At 40.3% G+C, this 15,982-nt stretch overlaps 1 long non-coding RNA gene across 1 annotated transcript; it reads left to right on the forward strand.

The window, feature by feature from the left end:
• The first annotated feature begins 2,206 nt into the window (after nt 1-2,206).
• LOC123605898 lies at nt 2,207-10,462 on the forward strand. Its single transcript, XR_006715985.1, has 3 exons — nt 2,207-2,625; nt 3,256-3,405; nt 10,276-10,462. It is a non-coding gene; the product is annotated as an uncharacterized LOC123605898 (long non-coding RNA).
• The last annotated feature ends 5,520 nt before the right edge of the window (nt 10,463-15,982 follow it).

Genomic DNA, 15,982 nt, shown 5'->3' on the forward strand with positions numbered 1-15,982 from the left:
TCTCTCTGACCCTCCCCCATTCATGCTCTGTCTCCCTCTGTCTCAAAAATAAATAAACGTTAAAAAAGTATTTAAAAAAAAATAAAAAAGATAAAGGTTCTCAGTCATACTACACAGTTCAAGTGCTCAATAGTCTCACATGACTAGTGGCTACCATATGGGACAGTGCAGATATGTAACATTCCCACATCACAGAAAGTAATAGACAGTTCTGAAAAAAAGTGGATGAATGTTTAAACCTTGAGGAGCTCTTTGTTATGTTTTTGTTTTTATCTTTCCCATTTAATCATTCATTCAAAATATATTAGTTTAAAGGTGGTATGCTAGATGTCAAAAAAAATCATCCCACCTTCTGAATCTTTATTGTAGATTAGATGTTATGCAAAGTACTTCCCAATACATTATCTGGATTTCTCCCTTTGAGCTAGATACGTTATATCTGTTGTACAGAAGAGATATCTGAGGCCCAGGATCACACAGTTGGCCAGTGCAGAGCTGAGATGCATAAACAGTCTTTCAGATTACAAAGCCCATGTTAACCTGTGATGGAAACGGTTTCTGGAATATTCTCTATAAAAAATTAACTTTCTGGACTACAGGAGCAGCAGCAGCATTTGTGAAAAATGATCGAGCTTTCATTTTTATTTTTTTTTAAATCATTTTGGAAAAGATTTTCTTTTAGTCCAAGAACATAGGGTTTTAATGTACGGATCACTTCCAAGTCACGTTAAGACAGAGCAGGAGAAAAGGCGCCAAAGAAAGAAAACAAAAGGCAAGCATACATAAGTAACTCAAACATTTGTATTTCAGTTGTGTATTTGTAGTCATTTTGTTTGGAGCTGCTGTAGACTCCAGTTTAGTCTCCCTGAGCAGACAGCATCCTTCCAGGTAGAAATAAGTGTTAGGTACTTGCTATGCGGTGCCTTCCTTCCCTGTGAAGCAATTCAGCTGAGAAACGAAGAATTGCACTTGAGACTTTATACATTTTATCCCTTGGCAACCCACTGCAGTGATATTACAAACATTGAGGCTGTTAGACTAATGGGAGTAAATATTGCTAAAGCTGTGAAAGATGCTGTAAAATATTCACTCATTCACGGGAGAACAATTTACTGAACACCCGCCCTGTGCTAGGCACTGTGCTGGAGACAAGCTCTGAAAAAAAAAGACGTCCTGAAAATCGAATCCTTTCCCTGGAGGAGCTCACAATTAAGTAACAGATGTGGACTGTTATATCAGTAACTATAAAATAATGCAATCACTAGTGTTGGTAAATGTTTAACCAGATTTTCAAGAAAACATCTTTGTATCAGGCACAGTTGCCATGATGCAGTACCACGACCAGTATTAAGTTACCAACATGATGTCATAGAATCTGGAGTTGGGAAGAGAATGGTTAATGTAAGCAGGACCCATCAGCCCCAGCTTACCATTTATTGCGTTTTATTATAATGTTATATTTATACATTATAGCATACTGTAGATAATGCCATGTTAGTATTCTGGTTAGAATAAGCATGTATCCTGAGCAGCGCTTTTAAGGTTAAACACCGCAAGAGATCCTGAGCTTGTTAATGGTAGAGCAGAGATTAGAAATGAGACCGCTTAACTTCTTTCTGTTTTTAAATGTTTATTTATTCATTTTGAGAGAGTACATGCATGCATATATAAATATATGTATGTAACATGTAAAATATGATAAATGCAAAGTAATCTAAAATCATATAAGATAATGCCATGTTAAGGTGATATAAGCTATTAGTTAAAAGTTTGGGTTTTAGGGCACCTGGGTGGCTCACTCAGTTAAGCATCTGACTTCAGCTCAGGTCATGATCTCGCGGTTCGTGAGTTTGAGACCCACGTCAGGCTGTGTGCTGACAGCTCAGAGCCTGGAGCCTGCTTCAGATTCTGTGTCTCCCTCTCTCTCTGCTCTTCCCCCGTTCACGCTCTGTCTTTCTCTCTCTATCTCTCTCAAATAAACAAACATTAAAAAAAATTAAAACAAAAATTTTAGGTTCTAGGACAGGAGCAATGTGACCTTAAATTTCAGCTTAACTACTCATAGGCTGTGTGGTTTTAGTAAATTACTTCGCCCCTCTATGCCTCAGTGTTCTTGTCTATTTAATGGGAGAAATGTTCGTACCTATCACAGAGGGCTGTTGCGAGGAAAAGCCTAGAAATCCCTAGTCCCTGATTTATAGTAGGTCCTTACTAAGTCCTGACTTCATGCGTGAGGGAGTGATTAGCAGCATCGCTGGGTAGGAACTAAATGGTCCTGAGGACCTAGAGAAAGGAGAGATTAAGTCATTGTAAATCAGCCAAGGTAGCACAAGAAGACAAAGTGTTTGAAATGGCCCTTGCAGGCTGAGGAGGATCTTGCCAGGCACTTAGAGAGGAGAAGCTCACCCCGGGTCGGTGCAGTGGCAGGAGCAATTCTGTTTGTGGTGGTGGTGCTTCTGTCAGATGACTATTGTGCTTTAAGCACATCTGCCTTCTTTCCCCTCAGACAGCTAGGACCTGCCACGCATCTGTTTCTGCTGTTACTCCTGGAACGCCAGCTTCCTCGGGACCCACTGGGCCACTCAGGGTGACAGCCACATATTGCTAATCCTTCCTGAGGACTTTGTGAGTACTTCTATGAATAGCTTGCACTTTTTTGCCAACAGCCTTTGTTTACCGAAGCCCCAGAAACTGGCGAGGGAGACGTATTAATGATGAGGGCCTCGTTTCTATTGTATTTTACTGAAATTCCATTTCAGCTGCAGAAATGCCAGATGCCTTCCAGTGAAACATAATTTCTTGAAGTACACATATTAAAGGACATCATATTTTATCTTGCCATGCCTGTGGTTTATCCAAACAAAGGAAATGGGTTGTTACTAAGGAAAGCATAACTCAAAATTCCAATTATGACTGTTAAATCACATGTGAAATTACTTTTAATAATTAAAAATAGCTCTCCCCACTCTGCAGTCCTAGCCCGATATTACGTCTGGTGCCATTTTAAGGAAAGCTAATAATCCCTAGGAAATCCCAGTGACCTTAATTGTCTTCATATCCACCCTTCAGTGACCTTTATCGCTTAGATGGTGAAAATCTAAAATAAATGATACTAATATATCTGATGTGCAACTGCATCAAGTTCATTCGTTTTAGGCATTTGTTATGTTTCCATGACACTATTTCCTCTGAAGAGGTGAACACGCTTTGTAGAGAGTATTTATTATATCTCTTTCTTAAATTCAAATTTGAAAGCAGCGAGAGGAAAATGTCAACGAGGAGATCGTCATTTGGGGAAGAAGTGAAAACCACACAAGGAAAAGAAACTGAAAAGACGTGGAGCTAAAGAAGAGAATCAGTCATTATAAACTCCCCTGGCCAAAGGCCAGTGTTGCATAAAAACGGGTAAGAGAGCAGCCAAACCTATTTCCAGAAGCAACAAATTAAACATTTGTGGAATAATTCCTTTGACAAAAGATCCTAAGGTTCTGAGAGAGCCCGTAGGTAGCACCAAGGCCGGACTACCTCCTGGCTGTTTATCATAGGAGCCGGTTTTTATGTCTATATCTCCTATCCAGGAATATTCTTAGAGTCAACCCCATAGCTGGTTCTCTAGGGATTGCACATGAAGTGTACGCATGCCAAATTTCTTCTTTCTCATGCTTCAAATAAGTGGTGTCACTTTCATACCATTCCAGGCTCCATTTCCGTCATTTTTCCTCAACAACACTGCAAGAGCTGCTCTTCTGTCTATTCATGTAATTAGTCATTCACTTATTCATTCAACAAACACTTCCTGGGTGTATATTATGTGCTTGGACTGTATTTGTTTGCTTGTTTTTTAAATGTCTGTTTTGGAGAGACAGAGTACAGGTTGGGTAGGGGCAGAGAGAGGGAAGGCGGGCAGAGGATCTGAAGCAGGCTCTGCGCTGACAGAACAGAGCCCGATCTGGGGCTCAAACTCATGAACTGTAAGATCGTGACCTAGCTGAAGTCGGAGGCTCAACCGACTGGGCCACCCAGGAGCCCCTGTATTTGCTTTTTTTGTTTTCAGCTGCTAAGTTTGAGAGTCACTTGGTATGCAGCGGCAGATAGCTAATAACACCCATGCTGTGCTAACTGCGAGGCCCTGTTCTTGAGAAAGCATCTCTCACGTAGTAGACAATCAACATTTGTTGGATATATTAACAGATGGAAAGGTGGTGGAGAAAAACTCCTTAATTTTATTTAAAGCCATTTACAACTAAGAGTAGCTATAGTTTCACTGCAAGATTAAAAATAGAACCAATTACTAAAAAAATACTTTACAAACTATGGCTACCATGTAATCGATATCACATACATGAATACTTAATTCAGCCTGCTCCTTCTTTCCTATTTAAGTCCCAAGTTTCTTTGGCTTAGCAAAGGCAATGAGCAGGAGGGAATTTGTCTAATTCTCTCTTAAAGATCTTTAACTTCTGTTTGCAGGTGTTTTTGCCTTCTAATCTTTGTCTCCGTTGTTTCCCCCGCCTTTGTCACGATAACAGATGTACTTTTTGTATTCTTTCAAACCCAGCCATTTTGGTTAAGAAGGAAAAAGATTTAAATCAAATTGTGGTTCATTTGTGGTACTCTCCACGGACATTTATAACTGACAACTGAATGCATCAGTTGCTTTAAATAGCCTGACTCTATAGTCATTCATAACAAAAACAAAGGGGCTGACTGATGAACAGTTCTCTGGAGTTGGAGGAAGGTTGGAATACTTCAGATTTCCAATTTAAAGTTTCACAGAAATCTCTAAAACGTGTTTGTATTATAGATCCTGGTTCAAATTTTATAGCTGAGGGCAACTTTTGACCCAACTGGTTGACTCTGACTTCTTTTCAATATGTTTTTCCTCTGTGAACATCTTTGATGACTTTTCAGACATTTGCTTCTGTCTACCAAAGGCTCATTTTTATTAACAGTGATAAGTAGCCTCCATTTCACCTGCATGAATTTTATGATAGGCAAAGACACAATAAACCTTGTTTGAAATGTGTTTCATGTAGGAAGAATATACTTACTCTTTGTAACCACGTGGGCCTTTAGCTGCCAGTTTGCAATGGGGAGACACTTTGAAAAATGTACGTTATTTTGTTTTAATGATATTTTATGCTCATGATTCTCATTTTTGTGTAGATAAAACAGGGCATCATTAAGAGCAGCACCATTGTGATATCTTGCAGTGTTGAATTCTCTGAGCAGGATATGTTTAAGCCTCAGTAGTTTTTGACCATGAATTCACATTTAAAAGAAAATACATTCAGGGTTAGGAAAACAGCAGGTGCAAAGGGAGTTGTAGCTATCTCTTTTTACTAGGAAGGAAAAATAAAATTGGCAGGAATAGACTTGTTCATCTTCTGCACTTCTATTCTTAATGATAATTATATGACCAAGCAATACACATTAGCTATGACAGTTGGGGGTCTCAAATTATATAGCATTATTGGCACCATCCCACAAACAGAAAGCAGAACTGAAAAAAAATACAGGCATTAGATTTATTTATCATTGATGAGATGTAGCAATGTGAGATTAGCATTCTGCAGTGCACAGTGGCATTAAATTCTATGTAGCACAGGGTTTCCTAATGGCAGCACTATTGACATTTTGGGCTGGATGATTCTTTGTTGTGGGGACCTGTTGTGTGCAGTGTAGGATATATGTGCAGCAGTATCCCTGGCCTGTACCCACTAGACGCCAGTGGCATCACCCCAGCCCTGACAATCAAAACTGTGTCTAGTCCTTGCCAAGTGTCCTCTGATGGGCAAATGAGCCCTTGCTCCCTGCCCTGAAAACCAATACTTCAGAGGGGGTACTTCAGAGTAAAAATGCAAGATACAGACAAGCTTAAGACCTACACTATGTCTATCAGAAATATCCCCCTGAAAGGGCACCCAGTAGCTTGACCAGGCGGAAGCAGAGACTCACACAGCTGGAAGAGGCTGTGGGAGATAGGTAAGCCATCTTTATTTATTGAATCGGACCCTGAGAACCTGGAAGGGTGTAGATTGGCTCAACGCCACAGCTGGTTTGGGACAGGCCTGAAACTTGATGTTTTCCTACTTGTATACTGTTTTTTCTTCCTATCTGAACCTAACTCAGCCTCGATAAAGCTTGGATTCAAATATTAATTTTGGGCTTGCCTCTTAATGAACTGGGTTTGCTTTGTCTTAATCCATGGGAATGACCAGTGGTGCTGTAAAGAAAAAATGTTACCCCTACCTAGAAAATTGTCTACCCCTTCACTGGAGTGAATAATGAGGGATCTTGAGGTTTAATTTTGTGTTTTCTCTGTTAAATCATTCCTATAACTATGCTAATGATGTAAGTTTAAAGACTAAAACTTTGAAGTGCAGCCTATTCAATATGAGTATACAGAATATAGCCTTATTGCCTGGGTTCAATCACTCACTCTCTATGTGCCCATGGACCCATTAGATAACTTCTCTAAGCCTGAGTTTTTGTATTTGGGCAGGGGATGGCCAGAGGGGATAATTGAACGTAACTCATAAGGTTGACATGGAGACGAAAAGCAATGACAGGCGTAAAGAAGTTGAGCATATCTTCTAGTATACAGAAAGCGTTGCCTAAATACAAGTGCTGTTATTGTTGCTATTGTTGTTATTAGTAGCAGTAGTGTTGAATCAAATGATTTCCTGGGGCGCCCAGGTGGCTCGGTCAGTTCAGCGTCTGACTTCATCTCAGGTCATGATCTTGCGGTTCGTGAGCTCAAGCCCCGTGTCAGGCTCTGTGCTGAGAGCTCAGAGCCTGGAGCCTGCTTCGAGTTCTCTCTCTCTCTCTCTCTCTCTCTCTCTCTGCCCTTCCCCTGCTCACGCTCTGTCTCTCTCTCTGTCTCAAAAATAAACATTAAAAAATAAAATAAATCAAATATTTCCAAATAAGCTAACTGTGCATGGAGAGATGTGAGTACTATTCTTTGTAAAGCACACATCAGAAAGACTAACTGGGAAATAAAGGTGTGTGAGTGAGTAGGGGAGTGCTCAGTCCTGGCAGGACTGAGAAAAGCTGTGTGGAAATGTCCAAGAAATCCTATTCTGAGAAAAGGGTTTTAAGATAACAAGACATCTTCAGAATTATCACAGTTTAAAATAGAATTTTCGAAGTTAGCTTTATTTTGATGCTGAAATAAGACAAGTTAACATAAGTCTGTATGTTTGAATGTGATTTGTTGTTGTTTTTTTTTTTTTTTTAATTTTATCTACTGAATGACTCCTATATGCCAGGCATTCTCGTCTCCACGGCTCACAGTCTTCACTAAGTGAAGTTAGTAACAAGACTCAAACACAATGCAAACCACCTATTATCTTTCCCCTCATCATTTCAATAACCAAGAGACTCTGGGCTGTTAATGAAATATAATAAAGGATTCCAACATGAATTGTGGTTGGAAAAGAGATGGGAAAACGTCATGTCTTCTCTGTGAATACTTTGAAATGAAAAAGTAAATCGTATACACTTTGGAATAATTTCAGAAGTTTCTTGTTACCTCAGACCATTTCTGGTCATTAAAAAAGACAATATTGTTGGCTCCAGTCAGTCTGTTGGCACTGTGTTTGTGGGGATATCTAGGCATGTAATTTGGTTGTGTTACTTATTAGGCTTTATTGGTATCCGTTTGAGTTTTCTTGGCTTTTTTGGGAAAGTTTTGTTTTTGTGTGTAAAATATACACCCAATGTTTTTATTTTGGTGCCTCAGCAGGTCTTAAGGATGCCTTGACACTGTATTGTAAGAACCTAAAATGCTTCGCTGCTCTTATATGTACAACGGTGAGGAATACATTATTTAATATTATTTTTAATCAAAAAATTTTTGATGTTTATTTTTGAGAGACAGACAGACAGATTGTGAGCAGGGGAGGGGCAGGGAGAGAGGGAGACACAGAATCTGAAGTGGGCTCTAGGCTCTGAGCTGTCGGCTCAGAGCCCAACTTGGGGCTCAAACTCACAACCGTGAGATCATGGCCTGAGCCGAAGTTGGACGCTTGACAGACTGAGCCACCCAGTGGCTCACCCACATGTAAAGCCACCTACTTTACATGTATGCCCCTATTTTTGATTTGAAAAAAGGAAAAAATGGAATATTCGCCATGGTATTGAAATGAGCAACAAGTGAAATCCTGCTGTTCACTAAGCAAAATGTCCTACTTCTCTGCATAATAAATAGCAAATCCTCATTGTTTGTCCTCCGGTTGCTCATTGTCCTGACAAATTCTCATGTGGAAATAAGTTAATTCATGCCCCCCTTTAAAGGAGACAGGAGAAGGGAATAAAAAGAGCGCTGGATTGAAGTCAAAGGAGCCTGATCTAACATATTTACTGGCTGTGTGAACTTGGATAAGACAGGGTTTGAGTCTGTAAAATGGAATTAAAACTATCTATCCTGCCTCCTTCTGAGAGTCACATTGACAATCAGATGAGATAACATATGGGGACTATGTTGTAAAATGAGCAGCATGATGGGAGGGTGAAGTATTACCAGGAGGGACGAGGGACATCGACACTGCGCCTATCACCAGGGTTCAGGCATGTCTGAGCATGACTGCTGAATGGTGGAGCCGTTCTCCCCGGAGTCTGTCTGCCTAAGAGACCTGGTGCCTGCTTCAATAGAAGTCATAATAAGAGAAGCCTGTGGCAGCCATGACATTCTGGAGCCAGTTTCAAAACAAAACAAAACAAAACAAAATAAAACAAAACAAAAACATCAACCAAAAAACAGTTTTGCTCTCTTGAGAAAGCATATGAGTGTGAAACCAGTACAGGAGCTGTGCTTAGATTTCTCTTCTGGCTCTTCCTCTTTGACCTCTTGTGTAAGTCACATGGAAGGAGGGTCAGGGGAGCTCTAAGGAAAAATGAACAGACCCTACAGGATATTTGGAGAAGCAGCAGGTCTTGGAGACAGTTTATATGGAGTGAAACTCTTCAAGTAGGAAGAGGCATTCTCCCCATGTGCTGTGAACAGAACATTCACCTTTGACAACTCAGATGATGCGACAATTCATCATTGGCATGGCAAATACCTGGCATTGCAGACATTCCAAGGTCATTACTAAAAAGTGGCGAGCATCTGTGTCCGGCTCTGGCAGCCACCAAACCTATTTGAGGTGGCACAGCTCCCAATTACCAGGGGCTGCCGATCTCCCAGCAGCTACCCTTTGTGTAGCCCTGGTACCCATGTCTGGGCTCTCGGTGGCTGTCTCTCTCCTATGTGAGCCTCTTCCTTCTTCTTGTGGTCTGTTTTCTAGGTTTGATATCTGATTCAGGCAGACAGTAAAATTTGCCTTACTCTAAAATTAAATTTGATCTAATTTAAAATATTGAATAGGAGGGTGCCTGGGTGGCTCAGTGGGGTAAGCCTCTGACTCTTCATTGTGGCTCAGTCATGATCTCACAGTTCTTGAGTTCAAGCCCTGCTTCAGGCTGTGCACTGACAGCACAGAGCCTGCTTCGGATTCTCTCTCTCTCTCTCTCTCTCTCTCTCTCTCCCCCTCCCCTACTCGTGAGCACGCGTGCTCTCTCTCTCTCTCAAAATAAATCAATAATCTTAAAAAAAAAACCCATAAAATATTGAATGAAGAGACAGATTGAAAGTCACCAAATACTCCTCACCTAAGTATCCCACTTCTAGAGACAGTCCAGAGAATTGGCCCTGAAATTGTCTGGTTGTGCTTCAGTTCTTGCTCTTACTGAAGATGCTTTGCCTGGTGATTCTTTTGATTCCCAATACTATGTTAGTATTCTCTTAATACTTTCTGCTGAAAAGAACAAATTTCTTTTTTTTTTATGTTTATTTATTTTGGAGAGAGAAAGAGACACAGTGACAGAGCATGAGTGGGGGAGGGGGAGAGAGCGAGGGAGACACAGATCTGAAGCAGGCTCCAGGCTCCAAGCGGTCAGCACAGAGCCCGATGTAGGGCTCGAACTCATGGACCAAAAGATCATGACCTGAGCTGAAGTTGGACGCTTAACTGACTGAGGCGCCCAGAGAAGAACTAATTTTTGTTGTTTCAAACCAAATGAAGTTTAACAAGTAATTGGATAAAGAGGTGAATAGGGCTTAGACTTTAGCAAGTGAGAGGAAAAGCTAGTATAATATAAGGTATTTGGTCAAACATTATTCTGGTTGCTTCCGTGAAGGTACTTTTTGGATGAGATTGACATTTAAAATGGTGATCTTTGAGTAAAGCAGATGACCCTCCCTAATGTGAGTGGGCCTTGTCTATTCAGGTGAAGGCCCAAGAGAACAAAGAATGACCTCCTCGAACAAAATGGAATTCTGCTAGCAGAACACTTTTGGGCTCGGACTGCAACTCTTCCCCAGATCTCCAGTTGCCCACCTACTCTTCACACTTTGTACTTGGAACCCCACAATTGCATAAGCCAATTCCTTAAAATAAAACTGTCTTTGTACACATCTTGTTGGTTCTGTTTCTTTGGAGAACCCTGACTAATACATGCACTGTTACCTCACTTTGTGGCGTAGATATCAAGCCCCTCTGAATTAACAGTTCTCACTCTTACTGCTGTAAGGTAGGTAAGGATCAGCTGATGCCAAAGAGTAAGAATATTAAAAAATAAATTGGAGATTTTTAAAAAATCCTCAGCCTCCCTTATCTCTACAGCAGACTGGGATGTGAATTGTTTATTAATGTTTATATTAGTTTCCTATTTTTGCTGTAGCAAATTACCATAAATGTATTGGTTTAAAACAACACAAATGTATTATCACTGCTCTAGAGAGCAAAAGTCTAAAATGAGTTGGCAGATGGGGCGCCTGGGTGGCGCAGTCGGTTAAGCGTCCGACTTCAGCCAGGTCACGATCTCGCGGTCCGTGAGTTCGAGCCCCGCGTCGGGCTCTGGGCTGATGGCTCAGAGCCTGGAGCCTGTTTCCGATTCTGTGTCTCCCTCTCTCTCTGCCCCTCCCCCGTTCATGCTCTGTCTCTCTCTGTCCCAAAATAAATAAACGTTGAAAAAAAAATTTTTTTTAAATGAGTTGGCAGAGCTGTGTTTCTTCTGGAAGTTCTAGGGGAGAATCTGTTGCCTTGTCTTTCTGCTTCTAAAGGCTCCCTGCATCCCTTGGTTCATGGCTTCTTTCCACAATGACTCCAACCTCACCTGTGTCATCACATCTCCTTTTGATTCTGACACCTGCCTCTTATGAGGACCCTGTGATTATGTTGGATTCACGTGGATAATCCAGGAGAATCTCCTCAGCTCAGGATCTTTAATTTCAACATGTTTGCTATATATGGTAACTTATTCACAGGTATGGGGATTGGGACATGGTCATTTTGGGCAGGGATATTACTTTCTTTTTCATAGAGCCACACATGGGAATGTGGTCCTAATGGGTGTTATGGCTCAGATAAACCTTGAGAACAATTTTTCTGGAAGCCAAAAGAGAGACAATTCACTGATTTCTTTGTCGATATTGTCTTCAAAAGTTGGATTCAAGAGCTTCTTCTCTCCAGACTTGGGGTAGAAGTAGAAAAACCAATCCAAGGACAGAAGATATGTCACCAAGAGCATAAGAATGCTTACTGATTCCTGGGAATAAGTGCACAAACATAAGTGATGGAGTCCTTATTCATGTGGAAATTAAATTCTTTGGGAAGGAGAGAAATAGTGAGCATACAATAAATTGGGATACATTTTGACAGTGGAACTGAGTGAATTTGCTGGGAAATTAGACATGGGGAGTGAGAAGAAGGGAGAAATCAGGACTCGAGCCCCCTGCTGAGTCGGGGAGCACCTGCTGAGTGGATGATGCAGCATTAGGCCCTGCAGAGACTGTGATGGGAAGGTAGAGACCAGATCCTCCCTCAGTGATCAAAGTTCGGTAAAAGGATAAACTCAAAAGGCCAAGAACACACATGGAAGTACTGTCTTGTTCCACACAAGGAAGAACCAACCAGGGGGCAGTACACATTTGTAAAGATGCTTAATCAGTGCTCACCAGAGAAATGTAAATTAGCTTTATGACTTTTTTCACAAAACTGGAAAAATTAGAAGACTGGTAATAAAAATTAACAATGTGGTGAGGCTGCCTGAAAGACTATCTCAGTCATTAACTGCATGAAAAAGAGACATCAGACCTGAAATTGGCAGAGCTGTGGGGAAAACAGGTACTTTCCATTTTTTGCTGGGAGTGTGGGGTTGGAAAAAAAATGTTTCTCTTCAGAAAAAAAAAATGTTTTGGGTCACCTGGGTGACTCAGTTGGTTAAGCGTCTGACTTCGTCTCAGATCATGATCTCATGATGTGATCTCATGATTAGGAGTTCGAGCCCCACATCGGGCTCTGCGCTGACAGCATAGAACCTGGAGCCTGCTTCAAATTCTGTGTCTCTGCTCTCTGCCCCTCCCCCACTTGAGCTCTGTCTCTCTGTCTCTCTCAAAAATAAATAAACATTAAAAAATTTTTTTAATGTTTCTGCATCTCTTAAAATTTAAAATGTGCCACTAGCATGGTCCAGCAATGGACACTTTTAAATGTAAAGGGAAATTACGGAGGTGTACAAAGAGGTAAGTTCAAAAGTTTTACTGCAGTATCATTTATAATAATGGAAAAAAATCAGAGGAAATTTAAATACCTCTTAACAAACTACTTGTTAAATTGACTATCCATATCCAAATAACAACTATTCATAAAGAAAGCAGTAGGTAGATTTTTATGCACTGGCATGCACAAACGTTAAAAACACATTGACAAGTGAAAATGTGTTGCAAATATTTATGCACAGTATAATATAATTTATGTCTGAAATCTTTATAGACAAAACTAAATAATCCTTATGTACGTATGTAAGTTGGAGCATAATTCTATTGGTGAGGGAGTCAGAGGGCATTCACTTTACCTATATTGTTTGATTATTGTAAAATGATATTGTATTAAGGTAACATCTAATTAAACAATTAAAACAATGACAAAAATAAGAAGTCAGCTCAATAAAAACAAGGACTTACTGTGATGTATGGCTGTACATTTTCATCAAAGCTTTTTCCATTGGATAAGCCCCAAATTCTCTTGATCATTTAGTGCTTTTCATATTGACGTGAAAATCAGATATTTTTTTCAGACAAAAGGAAGTAGAACATCTTTGAAATGCAAAGCAACATATAACAGTGCAATACTTAAGGGTTTTATTCAACTGCAAGGTCAATATAAATCAACACTATGATAAGGCTTCCTGCAAAGCTCTCTCTATCATTAACGGCATTAGAAGAGACATAGAATCTTGAACAAGGGAAAAAAAAACAGCTTGTCTCTTCTCTATGCTGCTCACACTCTACCTGGAGTATTACATCCAGGTGTGAATGTCACATTTGAATCATGTGCAAAGAAAGAAAGCATAGCCGTTAAAAAGGGTTTCAAAAGATGACCTGTGGGGAATAGTAAAATGAATGGGGAATTATTTAACCAGGAGAAAAGGATACTCAAATGACATACGACGGTTGACTTTAAGCATTGTGATACTGCTACACAGAGGACAAAAGGAGCACATCTGTTTTTATGCAATGTACACAAAATAATAAGTGTCATTTTACAAAACACCAACATGTGTATGTGTTCTCAACCCTGTGAGTTATGACCGTCCTATTTGACAGTGGTGGCAGAGAACAATAAAGTTCATGTTTCCCTTTTCTGTAGTGTTACCACTAAGAAGTGACTGCCAGCAACGGACTACATTTCCTAGCCCTAGATGAAGTTAGACATGGCCCTCTGACTGGGCTTTCCGGTCAATGGAATATTAGTGGAAGAATTGGAAGGCGCTTCTGTACTTACACACACACACACACACACACACACACACACACATGCACATTCACGCACAATGCCCTGTGTGAATTCTTCTGTGTGCTTTTCCCCTTCTGGTTAGCTGTAATAGAGTTACAAAAACTTGGGGCACGTGAGTGGCTCAGTCAATTACATGTCTGACTTTGGCTCAGGTCATGATCTCACGGTTCGTAGGTTCGAGCCCCGCATCGGGCTCTGTGCTGACAGCTCAGAGGTTGGAGTCTGCTTCAGTTTCTGTGTCTCTGTCTCTCTCTACCCCTCCTCTGCTCACTCTGTGTCTCTCTCTGTCTCTCGAAAATGAGAAAAAGTTAAAAAAAAGAGAGATACAAGACAACCTAATCATAATTATGACGGAGCCTCCATCCACCTGGGTCCCTAACTGACCGTGTGTAGAAGGGCTGCTTCACCAATTTGTTAATTCACTCGGTACAGTTATGTAGTAAAAATTCAGTTTCTAATGAGTTTGAGCCATTAGACACATTGAAGTCTATTGTTGAAGCAGTTAGTCCACTTCAGTTCATTGAATAGACTCAGAAAGTGAAACTCAACAGGTAAGTGTAGAGTCCAAAACAAACTTTCAAATCATTCAGTTAGACTCCAGGCCACCTCGTTCTGAATCCAAGTCTTTTTCTCTTGTGCTATACTGCCAGGCAGCTAAACCAGGACGAATGTTATAAACGAAAGGAACAGAGGTCACCACTGAAGATAGAAGACTTCTGTAACAGGCCTATCTTTGCATTTCTTCAAGAGGCAGTATGCACTCCATCACAGGAGGTGTTCAGAAGGGAACATTAGAGAAAAAAATTAAACCATGGTTGAGTGTCAGAGTTAGATTTGATGTTTTTTACAACCTGAGATCCCATGATTCAGTGCACACTTCAAGCCCTCAAATGATATTTATTAGACAAACACTATGCACTCAGCAGCAATTTGGGAACCCTGTGGTCTCCTTAGCAAGGTATAATGGGAAAGCTAGGAAGTGAGCCAGAAAGAAAAAGTGAATGAGAACTATAACTGGAGCAAGTTCCAACAAATGTATCATTTGGAAAGGTTTGTAAGATTGAGAGTGATAAAGAAGCTCATTAGGACATGTGAATAATTCTCTCAGCAAATAAAGTTTTTTGTGTAAAATGTTGACAATAGAAGAGTTTACACAAATGTAAAAACCCATGCTTCTGACATTTGTTCTTCCTACTGGAATGAGGGTCATAGCCAGAGAACCTTGAGTAAGGGGTAAAATATTAGAGCAGATGTCTCTGATTGATACTGGTGAGGTTGATACAGGCATGAGGGCTGCAGGAAGGAGAGGAGATTTCAAGTTTTTGTACCTTTACTGTAATAATGTCAACAGGTTCTTGTAACACCTAGAGAGTTGGGTTTGAAGCAAATTCATTTGTGTGTACAATTTTCCCATCCTCAGCAAAGCTGAACATGGCTGCTACTTCTTGTCCACCATTTTGTTTTCCAGGGGGAAAAAAACAAAAAGGAATAGAAGAGAAAGCAAGGAGGGTATTCAAGTTAGCATGAGATAAACAGCTGAAGTACAAGTGACAACCCTATCTTTTTCTCCTTAACACCTTATTGGCATTTGTCTAGAGTGCCCCCCAAAACAAGATAGATGCAAAAAATAAGTTATTTATCTTATTTCTTTTTACATAAGTTTCAAGGTGATTTGTTGATTCATCAAATACTTTTTAGTTCTCTACACTATGTCAGAGTGTGATCTAAGTACTAGGGTAGCAATACACAGAAAACAACAACAGCAATCACTACTGTCACTGAGCTTCCATTCCAGCAGAAGAGACAATATACAAATAAAAGATGTGTGATAGTGATAAGTTCAGATAAAGAGCTTAAATCAGGGCATGTTGGAGGAAATTTTAGTAAAGATAGTCCTGAAATGCCTTAATGAGACTAGGAATTGTGAGCAAGTTGAGAAGGAAGTGAGAGAGTGAGCCAGACAGATGGTTCAAGAAACTCATTCCACATTGGAGGAGACAGGTGTCTAGGTCCTAAGCTGCCCTTGATATCAAAGAGCTGACATGGTTGGAATAGAAGGCAAGACAGAAAGAATGCAAGACAATGATATTAGAAACATAACAAGGGTGAGGACAAGTACAACCTTGAGATTATACAAC

The sequence above is a fragment of the Leopardus geoffroyi genome, chromosome A2 (genome assembly GCF_018350155.1).
Source record: "Leopardus geoffroyi isolate Oge1 chromosome A2, O.geoffroyi_Oge1_pat1.0, whole genome shotgun sequence".
NCBI classification, from domain to species: domain Eukaryota; kingdom Metazoa; phylum Chordata; class Mammalia; order Carnivora; family Felidae; genus Leopardus; species Leopardus geoffroyi.